Source organism: Carassius auratus, unplaced genomic scaffold, assembly GCF_003368295.1.
Source record: "Carassius auratus strain Wakin unplaced genomic scaffold, ASM336829v1 scaf_tig00214465, whole genome shotgun sequence".
NCBI classification, from domain to species: Eukaryota; Metazoa; Chordata; class Actinopteri; order Cypriniformes; family Cyprinidae; genus Carassius; species Carassius auratus.
Genome location: NW_020527669.1, coordinates 57,659 through 79,456, shown reverse-complemented (window position 1 = coordinate 79,456; position 21,798 = coordinate 57,659). Strand labels below are relative to the sequence as shown.

The following is a 21,798-nucleotide window of genomic DNA, read 5'->3' as shown; positions in this document are numbered from 1 at the left end:
CTCTGCATCCACCTCGTCTCAGATGTAGGCCTCTCCTGTTGTACCACATTCTTGGCATGTAAAACGTCACCAAAAACATAAGCTTTGACTCTTAGAAAAAAAAAAGCTAATAAGATTTCCATTCATTTAAACTTATCAAAATTCCCACTAGAGCCCGGGGAGCTTTCTTTCTCGCAACCCTCTTTTCTTTCATCCATGGTTAAATATGTAAATAAAATGTCTAAAGTCATTCTTCAAAGGGGAACAAAAGAAAAAAGGGGGGCTGAGAGAGGGGGGAGGCAGCCCTAAAATGCCTTCCTTTCTCCATAACATTAGCCAGAGGGGGGCCAGCTTCTAGGCAGAGAGGAACAGCAGGGGATCGCACAGGCTCCATAGAATCACACATCTCCCCAATCCCTCACACAAAAAACATGAAATATCTTTTCAGTCTGAGCCATCAAAGGGCCTCCCTTCTCTTTATTAGTTACAGAATTATCTCACACTTTCTGATTTCCACCAAGATGGATCCCAGCGAGCTGCTGCTGCTGCTGTGCTTTGGAAGAGATAAAGTTCATGCATGTGTGTGTTTGTGTGTGTGGGTGGGTGGATATAAAGGATAACTGTAGAACGGACTGCGTATGAAACGGTGAGGGTGGTGGATGCTAGACGCTGAAATAAACAAACACAAAACATGAAAGGGAATGTAGGAGCTGCCAAGGCTACTGATGATAAAGATTGAATGGTCATGATTCTCCACTCTGTTCTTCTGCCATTCTTCAAAGCGATATCCTCATGGACTGCAAAACAATCACGGAACAGAAACGTGTAAAATAAACTGGGAGCAAGTCGGCTGAGGCTGAAAGCGCAACGGCACGGGTATCCCGTTAAAATTCTGTCTTTCTATTATTTGTTTGTTTTAGCAGCATCAATCAGTGAGTTAATGAGGCCGACTCTGTGCTTCATACAGTGCTCTGATATGTTACACATCCTGAAAGGCTTCACTAATAGCAAAAGCATTGAAAAGATGTTTACATATCAAAGCAAAGAGAAATTATGATATGTATGTACATGTGATCATCATTATTAACAACACCGGGGTTAAACAGCATGTCAAACAGGCATTTATGAATGAGAAATCCTTTTAATAAACTGGCCAAACCTGGTTTACTGGTGTTTATTGGTCTTCTAGAATTGTCAAACTGTTCTGTTGGCTGGTTTAAGGGAGTTTTTTTTTTAGGCAGGCACTTTTTTCAAACCAGCGTATATTGCAGTTCATGGTTTGCATTTTATTTGTTTGTGCATTCCTCTGATCAAACTCATGACCTTAGTTATGATATGTCATAGCAAAGTATGTTTTTCCATAACTTGAACTCATCAAAATAATTTACCATATTAAAAAAATTGAGACAGCATTTTAAGCTTAAGGTGGATTTTTACAGTGGAGTGCAATACTCTGCTGTTTAAGCTGAAGAATACCAGGTGAATGTCATAAACTTTTTAAACAAAACCTGTTTGACAGACTGTCTGTTTACATCTTGACATCCAAATGATACAAAAACTATCACAAAATCAGGTTGCAAAATGTTATCAGGTTGCAAAATGTGCTGATTTAACCAAAACAACTTGCAAATGAGGAAAAAGATTAGCTATTTATAATACTGCAATACCAAATTTCAAGAATCATTTGAACGAATTTGATTCAAATTACTGACCAAGATGACCAATTTGCATACCAAGTAGTGCTCAGCGTGGCTTCAATTGCATTATATTGAGTTTGTTAATGTCTCTGAGGAATATCAATAGTGATTAAAGTGACTGAGACTATCTCAGTCTTGTAAGCTGTCTCACACAACTCAAAGTAGGACTGGCTTAGTTTCGTTTTTTCAAATACGTTGAAAAGTGCTTTACAAGCTGTCATAAAAAAGCTTTTAGAGTGTTCTGACAAACATCTCCTGAAAACCACGGTCATCATGTGTTGCACAGATAACTCATGGTTTTACTGGGTAACATGATAGAGGACTGTGGTATCTGGTATCTCTTGCTCCATGAGGCCCTCTGTCCCTTCTTTATGGCTGCCACATGAGAATACCAACAACAGCTAGCTCAAGCAAAGACAATTTTCAACATCTTTTTGAGCTGATGTTGCTTTAACATGAACTACACTTCTTTTATATCAACTCTGTTGAGTGTTTTACATTACTAAAATACCCAACAGAGCATTAACCCTCATCCATGCTTACACAGTGACTGTAGAACTCTGACATGTCAACTCCATAATACCAATACTTTAATGCATGCAATGTGCTATGAGAGTGCATAGCTGCCCTAGAGGAGAGGCCTTGGCTTGCCAGCCCTTAGCACCTGTATGAGTCGTAGATGAATTCACTAATACAAGACTGAAAAGCTCTTTGTCTTAGAATTCATCCTTAAGGCATTTTCATCTAGTACTTTTGCAAGTATTTACGATTGAGAGCAGAGGGTGAAGAATGGAAACTGCCATAGCATAAGTTAAGAATTCATTACACACCCACATCTGCTTACAAGGCCACTTGTTCTACGATTGTATGTTGAGGACAGAATTTTACATATTCATTTAAAGAATTGAAACTGCAGCAGATTTATAAAAGCACTCAGTGTTGTGTACAAAACGTCTGAATTAATGTGATTTCTGCCACAACGTAGTCTTTGTTATTTAAGCATTGGAGTGAATTGTTCAAGTGTACAAGTAAACCACTGCAAAATGACTTTGGAACTTATATAATGCATTTAAAAAAAAATCATGTTTATAAGAAAGAGGCAGTCAAGGGCCCAGGAACACTAAACATGTCAGTAGTCTTTTTTGATTTATGAGTAAAATGAGGTCTGTGGTTAACATTCCTGTAAGAGACTTTAATTTTGTTCGAACATAAATTACAGTCATAACGGAAATGTGAATTTTGAAAATAGTTTCTTTTTTTTCTTTTTTTTTTTTACATTTAAGGTGCAGGCAAGGATGTTGAATATATGCTTAATGAAACACTTTTGTCTTTGTACAGCAATTTATACTTGCATAGGAATTTATGTTAAAAAAAAAAGGATACAAAAATTTACATTATGTTGCAGCATGTTACTTTTTACTCATAAACTGAAAAACACCATTCTAAAATAAACTCCTAGGAACTTCAGAGGGAAAGTCATAACTGAACAGGATATAATATAGGTTACTACATAGGCTGCATATATATAAACATAAACAATCTCTTTGGAAATTGTCTTGAAGAAAGAGAATGTGGCACATTTTGATCATAAACTGACATTTCGCATCTTTTATTAATAACATCTCAAAAGCCACATGGTTTCACTTTTTGTCATTCAGATGCGTGTGGTGAGAGAAAAAACATACTTTAGCCATCAGTTCTTAATTTAGTCAGCATTAAAAAGCTAGGGGAATTTCAAGGAATAAAACTCTCCTTTCTCTCCACACTCTCTTCCCACAGTGGTCGGAGCGTGAAAATCGTCAGTTGTGGAGAGAAAAGGGACACATCTCGAGTGGAAAGCCACGGAATCCTTTTGGTCGCGTTCGGCGAGAGATTTCTCGCTGACTTACGCCGAAAAGTGTATCGTAAATCATCAGAGGGATTTCGTCGGAGGGGAGAAAACAACAACAAATGGCCAGTGAGTAATTTACTGTGATCTTGTGGTAAAATGGTGACGAGGATTTGAGGTCTACACAGCCAGTTCCGCACGGTTTAAGGATAATCAGTGTGTCAGTTTGGGCTTTCTTATGTAAAGCAGCTGTCTTTGAAGGCGGATCTTTTGGCAGGTTGGTTCAGGACGGTGGCAGAGGAGCTCAGACACAGACCGCGCGCGAGGCAGCGAGCAACTCTTGACGGAGCAGCGGAGTGTGACACGAGCTGAAGTGAATATTCACACGTTTATCGAGCGGATTCATTCATTCATTTTCAGATGACTGCGATAAAACGACGCCGTGCCTTCAGTTTGTTTAGTTTGGATAGACTTTGCGGTGGAAGAATGTGGAAAATAACGCGAGAGCGAGTTGAAAAGTAAGTGTAGTTTCTTGAGGGAAACGGAACGTCAACATTATCTCACAGGAGAAGACCAAAAGAGTTTCAGAAGAAGGAATTATAATTTGTGGACTGGGAATTGAACATAAACTCTGTGAAACCTCTCTATGATGAAGGCTTTCTAATACTTATATTTCCAAAAAATCTTACTTTTGAACTGGACTGGTTGTTTGGAGTCTGAGTTACTGACTCAGTTCAATTAATTCACAAAGGAAAACAAATTCATCCTCACCTTGCTAAATTTTCTGGGATACAATTATTTTTTTAGTAAACCGAATAAAATTATAAAGAGTGATAATGAAGCAACTTTTCTAGTAAAAAATACAGAGCTTTTTTTTTGAAAGACGATCCCTGTTACGTGAATTTATATTAAAAGACAATGTTTGCTGCCACTTTTGGACTCAGCCTTGTGCTGCTGTGCATTGTTGGGTTTTGTTCTGCTATCAGCTCCATCGACCCAGACCGGCCAGGTGAAGGAAGATGCCAAGAGATCGCCATTCCACTCTGTAAGGACATTGGCTACAACTTGACAGTTATGCCGAACTTAATGGGACATGAAGATCAAAGTGAGGCAGCCATAAAGCTGCACGAGTTTGCTCCGCTGATTGAGTTCGGCTGCCACAGTCATCTGAAGTTTTTCTTGTGCTCGCTCTACGCTCCCATGTGCACGGAGCAGGTATCCACACCCATCCCAGCGTGCCGCGTAATGTGCGAGCAGGCAAGGCAGAAGTGTTCTCCAATCATGGAGCAGTTTAACTTCCACTGGCCTAAGTCACTAGACTGTTCCAGACTGCCAAATAAAAATGACCCCAATTATCTCTGTATGGAGGCACCCAACAATGGCACCGACGAGCCCCCAAAAGGCTCCCACACACAGCCACCAGACTCCCGACCCCCTCGGCCAGGTAACAGCCAAGAACTGCCAATAAAGGAAAGGGTTGGTAAGACGACATGCAGCAATCCTGGAAAGTTTCATTATGTTCAGAAGAGCGAGTCCTGTGCTCCCAAGTGTTACTCCAATGTTGATGTGTACTGGAGCAAGGGTGACAAGCGCTTCTCCATGGTGTGGATTGCCATCTGGTCCATCCTGTGCTTCATCTCCAGTGCCTTTACCGTCCTCACCTTCCTCATCGATCCACAGCGCTTCAAGTACCCCGAGCGACCCATTATCTTCTTGTCTATGTCTTATTGTGTCTACTCTGTGGGCTTTCTAATAAGACTTTTCGTGGGGGTGGAAAATGTGGCCTGTGACCGTGATGGTGGCGTTCAGTACATTATCCAGGAAGGCTTGGAAAGCACTGGCTGCACTATAGTCTTCCTCATTCTTTATTACTTTGGAATGGCCAGTTCCCTGTGGTGGGTTATTCTGACTCTCACATGGTTTCTCGCAGCTGGGAAAAATGGGGTCATGAGGCCATCGAAGCCAACAGCAGCTACTTCCATCTAGCGGCATGGGCCATACCAGCTATTAAGACCATCATGATCCTGGTTATGAGGAAGGTAGCGGGAGATGAGCTCACAGGGGTCTGCTATGTGGGCAGCATGGATGTCAAAGCCTTGACGGGTTTTGTTCTTATTCCCCTCTCTTGCTACCTCATTATTGGCACTTCCTTTCTGCTCTCAGGGTTTGTGGCGCTCTTTCACATCCGTAAGGTCATGAAGACCGAAGGAGAGAATACGGATAAGCTGGAGAAGCTGATGGTTCGGATCGGTGTCTTCTCTGTGCTCTACACGGTCCCCGCCACTTGCGTCATCGCCTGCTATTTTTACGAGCGTCTCAACATGGATTATTGGAAAATTCTAGCAGGAGAGCAGAAAGTGCAGTGAGGACAGTAAGAGCGGCGAGGAGTGTGTGATGAAGAGCTCCATCCCGGCTATGGAGATCTTCATGGTTAAGATTTTTATGTTGCTGGTGGTGGGCATCACCAGTGGCATGTGGATCTGGACCTCTAAAACGCTACAGTCGTGGCAAAATGTTTTCAGCCGCAAACTTAAAAAGAAGACGAGGAGGAAGGCTGCATGTGTTTTCACAGGAAGTGGACCTTACCTCAAGCCTCATCCTGCACTGAAAGGACATAAAGCCAAGTATGAACCGGCCGGTCCTCCTGCGACCTGTGTATGAGCTGGGCCTCTATACACATACAAACGGACAAGAAATTAAGTAAATGCTGGACTTTAACGAACTGCTTTACAAAGAGACAAGCCAGCAAAGGACACAACCATGACCGTATTTATTGTAGGCAAATTTCAGATGCAATGTCCCCAACAGGTTTTTTTAGTTCTTGGTGCTTGTACTACATCTGAAACTTTGCATACTTTGGGGACAGTTTTGTGAAACAAAGAAAAAGGGAGCGAGACCCTATTACTGTCATTGGGATGCCTGTATCATGTCATGTGCAATAGTTGTTTCCCTTAGTGACAGAGAGAAAGGGACTCTGATACTGTAGGGCTGTGATTAAAGACAATGAAAGGACTCGACAAACAATGGGTGTGAATGGCTCGGGGAAAAGCGGCTCCTCCATGGCGTAGTCGTGTGGCTTTTCTATGGAAATGAAGGCCGTGTCATACACAACTGCATTGACATTGGAGTGCAGCTGCTCAATAAGGCCTCGGCAGAGAATGAACTGCCTATATTTAGGCCTTTTCATGGAACAAAGTAAATCTTTAAGCACTAAATATTGCCAACACAAAGAGAGAAACTTGTTATTTGAGTTGTTTTGTACAGTCAGTTCATGCCCTCTGGTCTGTTTTGTTATACCAAGCTCTTTTTAATGTCCTACATTCATTTGTGTATATTTCTAAAGGTTCATATTTTATAAGAATAAATAAAAGAATTTAGTTTTAAATCTCTGAAATGAAAAGCAAACGCTTTTATTATTTGTGTTGAGTTTGAAAAGTGTTTCTCCAATGAAGCAAAAGGTGTGTCACCATTAATATTTCTTATAGGCAATACCTTACCAAAAACTCAAAACCTACAGTAAAGGGCTTATCAAGTACTTATTTACTCACGCTTATGTAGTTCCAAACATGTATGACTTTCTTTTTTCTATGGAACACAAAAGAAGTTCATACAATGGCAGTCAGTGGGGTTCACAGCAATATTGAACCCAGACTTTCATTGTATGGAGGGGAAAAAAACAAGACATTTTTCAAAATATCTTCTTTTGTGTTAGAATAAAGAAATGTTGTACAGGTTTGAGTGTGTGTGTGTGTGTGTGTGTGTGTGTGTGTGTGTGTGTGTGTGTATATATATATATATATATATATATATATATATATATATATATACACACAAACTTAAATGTCATCAAATAATGTTGTCCATATTTTGAAAGACCTTTTTTCTTTTTATGGCTTTCATATTTCTGTCTATTTAAAATTAATCTATTCACTTCCATGTTTCATTGATAAGCAATAATGCAAAAGCAGAGGCTTTAAAGTTTGTTTTGTTTGGTCTCGAGGTTTAGCTTTTTTTAATCACTTATTTAGTTGTAACATCCAATTGGGTCATTTTGAAGTGTTGCTTTGGTTGAAGTGTGCCTTTTTCACCGTTCCAGAGTAGATTACTAAAAAAGTGTTATCAACAATCACATATGAATGTTCTCTGTGCTCAAATCTTTTAAACTTAACGCTAAACTTTTTAGACCACATCAACAGTGAAGACATCTGGTAAAGTCTAGAAATCTTAGTTTTTATTTATACGTCTATCTACTGTACCTGTCTGTTTGAATCTCTTTTGTGTGTCTCCTTAGCACGTCGATACCAGTGTACTCATAATTTCATGGTGTTAATACCTTAATGCTGGATTGACCTGAGAAACTTAAATTCACAGTACGCACAGTGAGCCTTAAGGTTGTTTGTCTAGATAATCCAGAAGAATATTTTATTATTACGCCCTTTAGTAATCTAATGACATCTGTCATTAGCTTGAATCAATAGAGCGCATTTGTGTAGACAGGTGAGGCTGACCTTCAGGCGTTGCACGGTTAGATGAAAACTATAACATGCAACAAAAAGGAAAGTACATTTCTCTTATTACATGCCCTATCATGTCTTATAAGCTTCTATTTTTCCTGATGTGTCTTTTTGATTTGATTTCTAATGAGTTGTCTGAGAGAATGAAATTTTAAAGAATTAAGTTCTTATAAAAGGATCAAGCATTACTTAGTTTGTAAAAAAGCTGATTATTTCCCCTAGAAATGCACATGTCCAGATTCATCATCAGGTGTCTTTTGATCTGTCTTCATACTAAATATGCTTGTTTTGTATATAAATCCCCTCTTAAGTATTTCATTTGATATTTCAAGTTCAACTTCATTTTGACTTTGATCTGAAATGTTCATAGGAAACACACTAATAGAAACATATGCTAGAGATGTTTTGCCAACCTATTGCAAATAATTACTGTAAGCCATCTCATTCATTCTACCTTCTTCAAAGACGAAATGAAATGCGTATATCCAAGTATTAACTGTGACGGTGAATCAAACAAAATATTTCCATGTAGTTTTTGTTCAGATTTTTAAAGCACACTAAGCCCAAATGCAACAAACAGCAAGTGGCGAATGGCAAAGATTTATTAGGTCGTCATCTATTACAGTTTTCAGTCATTAAGAGATTATGGTATATTTGGACAATTTCTCTGCCCTTTAAAAAGATCACTTTAGGTGTCAAGTGCAGTGTGTGTGTGTGTGTGTGAAAAAGATCTAAAACAGGTCTGATCTGATGAGAAGGATTGAGTGAAGTGTGTGTTCTGTACTTTGCCCAGGGGGTTTTCAAGTCTCTACAAAGTCCTTGTAGTGTTTCAGAATTCAGGCACATGAATCAGAGAGGCCTCGTTTGACACACACACACACACACACACACACACACTTCTGTTATACTCTGTCACACCACCCCATCTTTCTCTCTCAAACACACACACATACTTGTGTACACACCAGGCTGTTTAAGGGGCCACCTGGACTCCGGGCCCTGGGGTATGTGAGTCGAACTGTAAATATCAATGACAGTTACCACTCTACCTTCTTCTGAAGACCATCTCACTTTTTTCTTTTCCCTTTTTTCTTCCTTACCTGCTATCTCTGTAGTTAAAGGTGGGCTCACTATGTGAAGATGGAGTGTGTTTTTGAAGTAAGGTAAGAGCTGAAGTGTAAAGGACAGCAGCCCGTTTCATTTTAATGCCACATCCAGTGCTCTGCACATCTGAAAGGGCTTCTTACTTGCCAGTGTCCTAACAGCTTTATCTAGGTGTTTGCTTGCTCTGTTCAGATGGTAAACATTGATTAAATAGTTTCTCAGGTATGTTTCAGGAAGAAAGGAGAAAACCACACATTACTAATTTTTTTTCATTAGTGATATGGCTTGGGAACGACAAACTGGTTTTTACTCAGAATTATTATGGACCCTTTCACATTTCTGGGTTTATTATAAGTAACTTCTGAACAAAAGCTGCAATCCCCATTTTCTCCAATACCAAAAGAAAAATAATCCATAATGATTTTTCTATGATTTTCAAAAAAAAGGAAAAATTTATTGAAAGATTGAATACATTATCGCATGAACCAATCACTTTACTTTAGAAAAATAAATTGATTTAAACACTTTTTAATGTTACATTTTGTAAAACTGGCGTTTTATTTTTGTAAAAAAAAAAAAAAAAATTCATCCAGTATTTTGAGGAGGCACTTCCTCCCTTGTCTCCTCCTCGCTCATTTTCTTCTGCTGATGCAGGCACAATGTCGTTCTAAAATACTCTACATTTTCTCAACACCTCTACATCACAAAACAGATATGTACAGATCAGACAAGTGTAGTGGTGACACTGGACACAACATATGTAGTCTGATTCCCAAACAAATTTATCTGAAAAGCTTGTTATTTAAACTGATCTCCAGAGTCATCAGAGAAAATTGCTTTGTGGTTAGCGTCCCATAGCGTGATTAGTGTCTGATTCTTGAACTAATCAATCATTTTTGATGAATCAAATACAAGCTCCTGTTAACAGCTAACTGTTATACTTGATTCACTGTTTGCTGGCTAGTTGTTCACATGACGTAATTATGAGTTGTCAGTAGAATGCCTGTTTTATAATAACAATGAATTAAATATTTGAATTAAATCATGTAGTATTGTTGTTTAGTATATTATGGAAGCCCCTTTTTTATAAAAGTTTATAATTTTTTTTCTCACAAATCTCGCAGATTTTTCCTCTGAGAACTGCAAGTTACTATCTCACAATTCTGAGGTTCAAGCATGAATGTAATCTTTCTTCCTCAGAAACACGTTATGATAAGGTCAGGTTGCCTACTATGTTGTGCTGCTGGTCTTAGTTGTGTGCCTAAGTGTGCTGACATGCTAACATAACTCTCTAGGCTGACTGACTGCAGGCAGGGTTGGCTCTCTTTGATCAGATCTTTTTTGAAGACGCCCGTACACTTATCACCACAGGCTCTTCAGCACCTGTTTTCCAGTTAGGACCTGTTTAAGAAAAGCGTCTCACAAATAAACGGGCCGGAAGACTCACTCTCACAATGGCTCTCTTTCTTAAAGTCAATTGTCAAATCTTGTATTACCTTTCTATAACTTTTTCTATTACTAAAAAACCCTTTCATATGCTTTATCTCTTGTCTCCAGTCTTTATGCAAATTGCCTTTGATATCTGCGCCTGTGAAATGGCTTGAAATAACAGCGCATGAAAAAGATTAGAGAGGAGACACTGAGAGAGGGAGTCAAGAAGCTGTGTAAGCACCTTCCTGTCCCTCCCAATGGCAGTTTGTTCCATCTGAAGATTTAAGATTTCTATTGAACTGGTCGATAGGACAGAGCCTGGGCTTTATCACTGTGAAAATCTTCAGAATTGTAGCTTTATATCTTCAGAGAAAAGCTTTCTGATCATTGTGTTTTTAGACTGCTCTTTGATCCATCATGATTATTAATTCTCTTTCAGAATGCACAGAAAATGAATAACCTTGTTGTTGTTTTGAAGTTTGGTGCAGTTTGGATACTTACCACAACAGTAAAATGCCCAGACAGTGGCATGGGTTTCACCTGAAGGTAAAAAAAAAAAAAAAAGTATTAGACATTACTCTTGCTTTATTACAATTTTTATTAACAGCGTTTCAAGCCTACATTACATGCAAAGTTTTGGCAAATTTTAAACAGTGCTTGCAGCAGTGAGAATAAGAAAAAGTCCAAATACCCAATAACAATAATAAAAGGTGCAAAACTTTACTAAACTTTAATAATTTCATAGTGATTGAAGTTTGATGAGTGTGTGTGTTATATATGCATTTCCTAAATTTTATAATGAACTTTTATTCTTTTATTCGCACCTACAAACAGTTTGGGTCTATGAAGCATATTTTATACAAATAATTTGTATAATGTATATGTATGTATTTACTCATTTCCCAAAACATGCCGTTTTCAACTTTTAATTTTGAGCTTCATTAAAAGTTTGACATGTTTGACTTATGAGAAACCTTTTACAGGTTTTATTTTCTTACATTGCATGATAAACTATTTTTAACAATGATGAAAAAATGAAGTTAAATAACTATTTGTCTGTATATCACTGAATTGTCATAATGTCAGTCCAAAGAAATGCGGCAAGTTTCAATCTTTTAAAGAGATTTATTATGCACTTGTTACACTGTCTTGACAGCCATGTGATTGAACCAGTACTGCTGCATTACTGTTTGCGTGACTTCTTGTGAACGCAAATGAAGTATCAGAAAAAGTCACTCGCTGGGGTGAAACACAAGGAAAACATCTCACTTTGTAGGTTCTGCTATATGCATTTTGTCCGAAAGTAAAGTTGAATGAAGTTTTGTTGCAAAACAATCAAGCGAATAAAAAGGATAGCGGATACACACATGTACGTACAGGTGTGAGCATTGTGTGATTGAACGAACAGAGGTTAAAGTGGCAAAAAGGCCCTCGTGAACAAACGCGCCGCTTTCTTGTTTTCATCTGAGAGCCGTTTGGAGAAAAGTGGCCCTTTGCAATTATCAGTTGTGAGAGTCATTACAGAAGAATCTGGAACAATGGCAACACTCCCATCTGCCCTGCAGCAGGGGCACTTTCCTTCTCACTCCGTCTTCTTTCTCACATTTTCAGTCACAACTCATATGGGGCCACCTGCAATCAAACACCTTAGAGCGATATCAAGCCACAGACGGATAGAGAACGAGAGATAAGAAAAACAAACAGCAGAGATGTGTGTATTTACGTCTGAGTCTGTGTGCTTAATGTGTCTTTGTAGTAGCGGGTGTGTGAGCGAGACAACACAAGGCGTATGTGTGTGTTTGCGTGTCTGAAATTGCCCTTTGATGTCTGCACCTTGTGGTAGAGGTGGAGGACTTCTTGGGAGAAAGTAAACAACAAGAGAAGCGACACTTTTGTCAACACTCAGATCATACTGAAACTAAGAAGAACATCCACCCAGGTCAACCTGGATAGTCTATTTATATTTTGCATTCTTGTGCATTCTTCACTACAGATTTTATTTTATTTTTTCTTAGAATATGTTCTGTGTCTCAGAAATGATGTGGAATGTGGAATATTAGAACTGAAGAATGGAATATTGATATTCAGAGCTTGACAGCGAGACTAAAATCATACACAATCTGGAAAAACAAATCATAGTTAAAACTTTTAAAAGGATAGTTCACTCAATGAAAAGTCTGTCATTATCTACGTACTTGCCCTCATGTCATTTAAAACCCATGTGTTTGTGAAAGATGAAGGATCGTGAATCACTACAACTGGAAAATGTAATAAGTGAGTTGAACCGAACTGAATAGTCTCAGTGAATTTCCAGTGGATCGTTAGGACCAGTTTTATGAATTGGACTCAAGTCACTGGTTGAATTAGACATTACATTGTGCAAACAGATAGATTAGCATGTGATACAAAACACCAGTGTTCAAAAAATAATTTATTAATTATAATTCTATGTGTTCACATCTGTGCATTTATATGCATTTGACAACAATTTTAAATGCAGCTCATCTAATCATATTTTAGAATCAGAACATGATTTATTTAGTGATGAAGAGATTTATAGATAAATAATAGAAAATACTTTGCAGGAATTTCTCCATAATGATTACGAGATGTGAGTGTGTGTGTGTGTGTGTGTGTGCATCAGATGGCAGCGGGATGTCTTCTACGGTGACTTAGCAGAGCATGATTGTGGGGTTGTAAAGGTCTAATCTGCCCCTTTCCAATCCTCCGAAAAACCACACACACACATACACACTAATCTGCCCCTCTTTCTAATCCTCACTGCAAAGCACCCAGATAATGAAAAACCATCTGAATTCCAGAGCTCAGGAGCTCATTGTTGCTTATGGAGGGGATGAGTCTCCATGCTCCACAACACACACACACATACACACACGAAAAGGTCTTACATGTTCATAGAAGCATTTTCTCCCACACAGCATCCTTAGGAAAACCCACACACAGTTTTCTGACCATATAATCTGTGCTATACCACTCAGGCTCCTCAAAGAGTTAAAATCATACACAATCTGGAAAAACAAATCATAGTTAAAACTTTTAAAAGGATAGTTCACTCAATGAAAAGTCTGTCATTATCTACGTACTTGCCCTCATGTCATTTAAAACCCATGTGTTTTGTGAAAGATGAAGGATCGTGAATCACTACAACTGGAAAATGTAATAAGTGAGTTGAACCGAACTGAATTAGTCTCAGTGAATTTCCAGTGGATCGTTAGGACCAGTTTTATGAATTGGACTCAAGTCACTGGTTGAATTAGACATTACATTGTGCAAACAGATAGATTAGCATGTGATACAAAACACCAGTGTTCAAAAAAATAATTTATTAATTATAAATCTATGTGTTCACATCTGTGCATTTATATGCATTTGACAACAATTTTAAATGCAGCTCATCTAATCATATTTTAGAATCAGAACATGATTTATTTAGTGATGAAGAGATTTATAGATAAATAATAGAAAATACTTTGCAGGAATTTCTCCATAATGATTACGAGATGTGAGTGTGTGTGTGTGTGTGTGTGTGCATCAGATGGCAGCGGGATGTCTTCTACGGTGACTTAGCAGAGCATGATTGTGGGGTTGTAAAGGTCTAATCTGCCCCTTTCCAATCCTCCGAAAAACACACACACACATACACACTAATCTGCCCCTCTTTCTAATCCTCACTGCAAAGCACCCAGATAATGAAAAACCATCTGAATTCCAGAGCTCAGGAGCTCATTGTTGCTTATGGAGGAGATGAGTCTCCATGCTCCACAACACACACACACATACACACACGAAAAAGGTCCTTACATGTTCATAGAAGCATTTTCTCCCACCACAGCATCCTTAGGAAAACCCACACACAGTTTTCTGACCATATATCTGTGCTACACCACTCAGGCTCCTCAAAGAGTCTGTGATATCCAATCAGGAGCAAGTATACATGCAATATTTGTGGTTTACTGCTGACTTGTGCAGTTCTGGTCTGATTTTTTCACGCTTGAACACCCTGTACTTACAGACACAGATACAGATGGGCAGGGGGGGTGTCAGATGTTGATAAAGGCATCCAGATGCACAAACAGGCACAGTGTGAGCAAAACCAAGGTCATGGGTTCAATTCCCAGGAATTGCAATTTATACAAAGCAGTGTAATTGTTTTGAATGAAACTTTCTGTTAAAGAAATGCTTAAATGCCAGAGGGTCAACTTGTTCTACAGTTGTGTGTGACCCTATCTATGAAAGATCAATACACATATTGTGCAACTTTACATGCACACACAGACACACACAACAAAACAATAGTGCAGAAACTGTTTTATCTCAGTAATTGCAAGTCAGAAACAAAAGACAAGACACTGAATTAAATATGACATATTAAAGTAGAAAGCCTGAAATAGTATTTCCTTGTAAAATCTATTTCAAATAATGTTTAATAATGAATGAATTTATATATATATATATATATATATATATATATATATATATATATATATATATATTATATATATATATATATATATATATATATATGTATGACAGTTTAGCAAAAACACTCACAATAAAATTGTTCAAATTCTCTGCAGGAAGTGAAAAACAGGATTATTATAGTTTTTACTAAAGCTAAAACTAAAACTTAATTAAATATAGTTTAAATAAATATATTTACATGTTACATTAAAACTACAAAAACATAAAAATTGTAATAAATAGAAAAAATATATATAAATAATATAATTTTCAATAACATTAAAATTGTTGGCACTTGCTTGCTTTAAACTGTAGTGTGCGATTCAATGTAATATGCTTTTGGCATGAGTTTATTTTAAAATTCAGTTTTCCTGTTACCAAAGCGTTAACATGCCAAAGAGAGAAACCGAGGTCAACAACGCTCACAAATTTCCCTGGTAGACATTGAGGAAAACAGTTTTAAGAGCATATCATTACCTATCATTATCATATTATCCATATAATATAATATAAAAGAAGAAAGTGCTGAGAGGACACGTTGTGTACAGTTCTACAAGCAAACATAACACAGGACTTGATTTCCTTTTCTTTCAGTCGATTCCTCCTACCCACCGATCTGCCTCTCCCAAAATCAACAACCGCAGAGTTAAAACCTCCAGGACATGTTTTGTTCCTCATGTCAGTGTAGCCATGAAAGCATTGTAACGGATGAGAAATGATTTGCCTTTCGTGCTTAGGGGGTGTTGTCTTCATTGTGTTTCCAAAAAAGAGCATCATTTGGATATAACATTAACCACAAACAGAGGAATCTTTACTAAGGGCGAAATCTGCCGCCCATTTACACAAAGAGAACACCTGCTTCCCCTTTCTTCAAAACAAAACATGGTCTCAAGTGCAGTCCAAAAAAAAAAAAGTTTTGGTTAATGTGAAGTACCGGCAGGCTGCGACATGCCAAGCCGGGCTGTGTCATAACTCTAGCGTGAAAAAACACTGTCAAAACTCAGACATCATTTTTAAAGACATAATTAGTGTTTTAAGACTGAGGAGACATTAAACTGTTTATAGGTCAGGCATCTGAACAGTGAACAGTTACAGTTACCAGAAACTTATTGGAGGAATTGTCAGATGTACTATACAAGATCGATTGTCACAAACACAAAAAGTGTATAAATACTTTACGCCTTAGAGTGAAAATAAAACTGATTATTGTGACATTAAGATTAAAATCGGAATTGCATAGAACTGCTGAAAATATAAAGTCACATTGAAGGATGTCACAGCTGGCAAGAAATGAAGCCAGAGACATTTTCACCCCGTCTTTTGCAATATAGATCTTTATGATTGCCACTCGCTTATGGTTTTGATTTTAGATGTCTTTGTTGATTTAAACTGTTTAGAAATAGTTTTATTCCCCACGAGAACAGCGAGAGCATTTAGTGGGCCAAGATTAGTTCACTCAAATCCACACGAACAACCCAAAACATGTGTTCCCCTGCAGTGGTCCATGACTGTCCTCTTTCCTCTTAACCAGTGCAAGGACACAACTGGAGACAATTAGCAGAAAATGCTATGAGCATTATCAAACTTAACAAATGTTCTTTGTTTCCTGCTCTTTGTCTTTCCATGTCACAGGGTATGTTCAGAAAGAAACATTAGTTTATTACTTACAGAATACTGTGCAGTAAATTTCTTTTTTGAAAAAAATGTGTGGGGGGGGGGCATAGCATTTGAATATAATGTATAGTATATCTTAACATAAGATAAAATTTGCTGAAATGTACTCATACTCAGGCCATACAAGATATAGATTATTTTTAGAGGTTTTTTCTTCATGAGAATAGATTTGGAGAAATGTTCACTTGCTCACCAATGGATCCTCTGCAGTGAATGGGTGCCGTCAGAATGAGAGTCCAAACAGCTGATAAAAACATCACAATACTCCACATGACTCCATTCCATCATTTAATGTCTTGTGAAGTAAAAAGCTGTGTGTTAATATTAAACAAATACCTCATTAAAATGTTTGAGTCCTATATCTGTAATATTACTTTCTCCAGTAAAAAAAAGTCATCTCACATGAATCAGTAGAGAAACAGGCAATAGATCAAAGCAGAAGCAGTCCAAAAAAGTTCTAAATAAATATGTTTGTGGATTCATTTAAAAATGTTGGATTTGTTTGTTACAAACACTTTTTTTTTAGCTATTTGGACTGTCGTTCTGACGGCACCCATTCACTTGCAAAGGATGCATTGATGAACAAATGATCAAATGCTCAATTTCTCCAAATCTTTTCCAATAAAGAAGCAAACTCATCTACATCTGGATAAGCCTGAGAGAGTAAGTACATTTTCAAGAAAATACAAATTTTTTGGAAAACATTTGTTTATTCAATAATCCACAATATAGTTACTTAGCATTAGTAAGAGTACTGTTTAAGCAATTTATTTTTTTCACTCTTCGCTATATCTGATGTGTATGTTGTTGTGATTTGAACAATCAGGCTAGAAGGCCGGGTGTGGGTTTCCTGAGGATAAAGTCAGTACAGATGGAATGGGGTCAACAGCTTGTGCTTTAACTGCATGTTGAATCTAAAGCACTATGGCAAAATTAACTATGTGTTAAGCATGGATATATGTATAGCGTCAAATCATGTACATAAGCATGAACATTTGGATATACATGTAGTGGCTAATTCAGACACTGAAGCAGGAGATCACATGTACACACAAGTAACACTGACATGCTAATGCATGAGATTCATGAGCAACTTGTCCTGATCTTAGTGGAGAATCCCTATGGTCTTCATAACTTCACACAAACATACGAAAGGTGCCGCTATCTAAACATCAAAACAGCTGTTTTACTAGTCTGAGGCTTTGAGCAATGTAATCCTTGGATTTATGACTGTAACAATGACATACAAACTAGGAATGACGTATATGTGTTCGGTTATGCATGCGCATACAGGCCTATACACTGGCGTCATACCAGTCTGAATGCTACTATTGTTGTAAATCTTATGAATTAAAACTTTTTTTTTCATTACAAGTTATATTGTTAGCATAATAATTTTATGTAACAGAATGAATGTTCAGGTTGTCTTGGTATCTGATTTGCCACTCTTTTGCTTTAATGACCAGCAGACCTTGAGTTACATGAACTCCATAAGTTTGTATAAACATGAGGATTATGTTCTCCAGCATGATCTGAGAAAGTGCATCTTGAGCATTCAACTGTCTGATCGTCTTTACAAAGAGTCACATAATCAATGCCACAATGTACTTCTATATTTATTGGTGATCTTTAAATAGTTGCCAGAATTAGAAAATATTTCATTGGTCATAGTGAGCTATCTGTCTCTTAACAGGGTCCTCTAGAAGACAGAAGAGTTCTAAAGGAGGTTGATGAGGCATCAGATGGAACTGCATGCTAGTTTTAGGCTCCTAGTTAAAGGGGTCAATACGGACAGAGGCAGTTCATTGATATTCAGAGATTTGACCTTTTAACAAGAGGGGCTCACTAAGGGTGAAATAACTACGCCTACGTCTTCAAATCATTACGTTTTTACTTTTGCAGATAAATTTGTCCCTAAAATAGAGTCAAGAAAGGATGCATTAAATCTATCCTTTTGAAAAGTAAAGACTTTTATGCAGAAGATTTTCTATTTTGCGTCTCTTTTGAAATTAATATCATTAGCAAGCCTTTACTCTAGGACTGGTGTAAGGCTGCTGAAAAATCATCTTGTCATCACAGGAATACATTACCTTTTAAAATATATTCAAATAGCAAACAGCTATTTAAATCTAAATTATATTTCACAGTATTACACTTGCACTGTATGTTTAATCAAATAAATTGAACCTTGATGACCATAAGATACTTTTTTCAAACACATAAAAAATCTTAAAGACCATAAACATTTGAATGGTAGAGCACACAGAAAATGCTATACTTTCATCACCCTCCCTTCCTTAAATACACTAGATTAATATGAACAGATTTTAAAACACTATACCTGCTGACTTTGTGAATGGAGAAAAACTGGGGAACATACACTACAGAATTGAGAATAACAACAAATTCATGAAAAAAACATGTAAATGTTATATAAGAGAAAACACTGTGTTCTAAAAGTGGCTCTTAATATCAAACATGTTTTGAAAACCTCAGAAATCAGTTATGACCCATCATGCATGCGATTTTCTATGACAGAAAATGTAATGAGAGAATGTGACCTCCAGTAACGGACCAAGAAATCAAATAGAATTGTGTTGATAAAAGTATGATAATAACTGAAGGCATGCCATAACCCTTTGGCATTCTGTAGTATTATGTGTGCAAATACACACTCACACATATGCACGTAACACACACTTTGGGACTAACAGAGCTGGCACTAGTTAAGAGGAAACAGTACAGCTGCTGCAAGTGGCATCTGTGACTGGATTTTCATTTTTCACATTTTTCACTTGATTAATTTCTCCTTACAGTGGACATTGCAAACTCCACCACACACACACATTAACACATCAATCACTAATTTTTTCAGCTCTGTAATTTAGACTGTTGACAGCTTAATTGCTGTTCAAATGAAAAGGGAAAACAATCAAATGAACTATTAAAACTTAATCTGGTTATTATGTTTTTGTTCTATTAGTGTATTGTTCACGTAGTCATGCATAGAAACATTTGCACTTGGTTTTTAATCTCTAAGGCAATAATATAATCCAATGAAACACCTGTTCAGTCTCTACAGACATTTAATGCTGGCTCTCAATTTTCCTGGACCAATGCTTGGACCAATGAATTAGAAACTGACCTTGAAGGAGACGAGTTTTGAAACACTGTAGACCCAGCTGTTGTGTCCCATCAGCAATCCATACCAATCCACAGGTGTCAGTTTAGCATATGTGCTTCTCCATTAAACGAAAAACAATGCTCAATACCACTATTGTGAATGAATAGATAAACCACTTGTAGAAAAAAATGAATGGGGGTATTGTAATGTTCAATATGGCAGCTGTAGGACGCCTGGTTGGTAAAGGCTCGTCATATTGCTCCAAAATGGACATGTGCATTGGCTTGAATCAAAGAACCAAAAGTACAGTACTTCATTTGAGTAAGTACTTCTATATTGTATGAATGCGTGTATGAATGTAATCTGGATGTACTACATTTATCATGTTGTCATTACCATGTAGCCTTCCAACATCAGTTGTCAGCAACATCAAATCCTCCCCCATGGCCTTATGGGATAATAAAGTGCCCATTGAAATCTCGCTTGAAGTATTAGGTCATGGGTACTTTTTGTTTTCTTTTTTATGAACCGTAAATTTGTTTGTTTTTTGCCTACTATATGGTAGGGAAGTATGTGATGAATAACATATTTCTGATGGCCAAAACAAGCACTTTTAGCACTTAAAGGGCCTGAAGTCAATGTGTTTTTGAATTAGTTTTTTTGTAAAATGCTTGAAGTAAGCTCTGTGGTTAGAACAAGATCAAGATATTTTCACATTTTATTCTACATCATAAAATACATCAGGTAAAAAAGGTTGTTGTTTTTTTCTTGGTACTGACAAGACTAAATGGAACTTCAGAGGTTTTCACGGATGTTAAACTGCCTCCATGCTGTCCTCTACAGGTCAGGTGAAGTATAACGAAACAGTGAAATCTTGGTCTTTTCTCACGGAAGTGTAGAACACTTGTGTGCATATTGCTTAGTTAGAAATAGCTGCCTGGGGGTTTAACCAAGATGAACACTCATTGAACTGACTTGCCTTAAAAAGATTTGGATTCTGGTCATCTTTTTCCTCTACAGGTGCTGATGCTATGAAATGAGTAAATATGTTTAAATGGCTAAAGTTGAGTGTAACTGTGACTCGTGACACTGTGTTCATCGAGAGTAGTGTGTCAACACACCGAGACACGAGACTCGAATCAACAGCTTTGACTTTCTTTTGTGTGTACAAAAGATGAGAGTCCCTCTGATCCACAAAATCATTACTGCTTCTTCCAAGGAGCGTTTTAACAGGTTCCAAGGACCACGGCTTACTTTTTAAATAAAACATAAACAAGGAAAATATCAAACCCATTAATCTTTCATTAAGCTCGCCTGGATAAAAAAGAATCGCTTAAAGTATCATTCGTTACCATCACTGCGAGAGCACAGGCCCCCCTGCTAACTTCAAAGGCTTCCTCAAAGAAAAAAGAGAGGATAGAAAGAGTGGATGAGAGGAAAAGAGAGAGAGTCAGTTAGCTAGCTGCTCGCTACTTTGCGTTTGGCAGCGAACCAGCTTGTGGTCGCGTTTTTATCTTCTGAGAGAGAGAGAGAAAGACACAGAGTGAAATTGTTAGCCTCATAGGAACATTATTGAGACAGTTGCTTATATCATACACCCACTATTAACAAAGCATAGCATATAGCACCCAACAGCAGCGGCAAACTGTCTGCCAGGGTCATCTAGCAATAAGGAGCTGTTTATTCTAGAATAAATGATCTTTTATCGCTTTTTTGGTGACATGCATGTTATATACTTTTTTTTTGTCTGTGGAGTAACACAAAATGTGTTCAGTGAGTAATTCATGCGCTTTGTTTTTTTTTTTGTGTATATGTGGCTTTAATTTACTGACCTCATTTAGCATCTCTTTAATTACCATGTAGCCTTCCAACATCAGTTTGTCAGCAACATCAAATCCTCCCCCATGGCCTTATGGGATAATAAAGTGCCCATTGAAATCTCGCTTGAAGTATTAGGTCATGGGT

The 21,798-nt window shown here is 37.5% G+C and overlaps 1 pseudogene; it reads left to right on the top strand.

The window, feature by feature from the left end:
• The first annotated feature begins 3,414 nt into the window (after positions 1-3,414).
• Positions 3,415-6,889, top strand: LOC113092094 (frizzled-10-A-like; annotated as a pseudogene).
• The last annotated feature ends 14,909 nt before the right edge of the window (positions 6,890-21,798 follow it).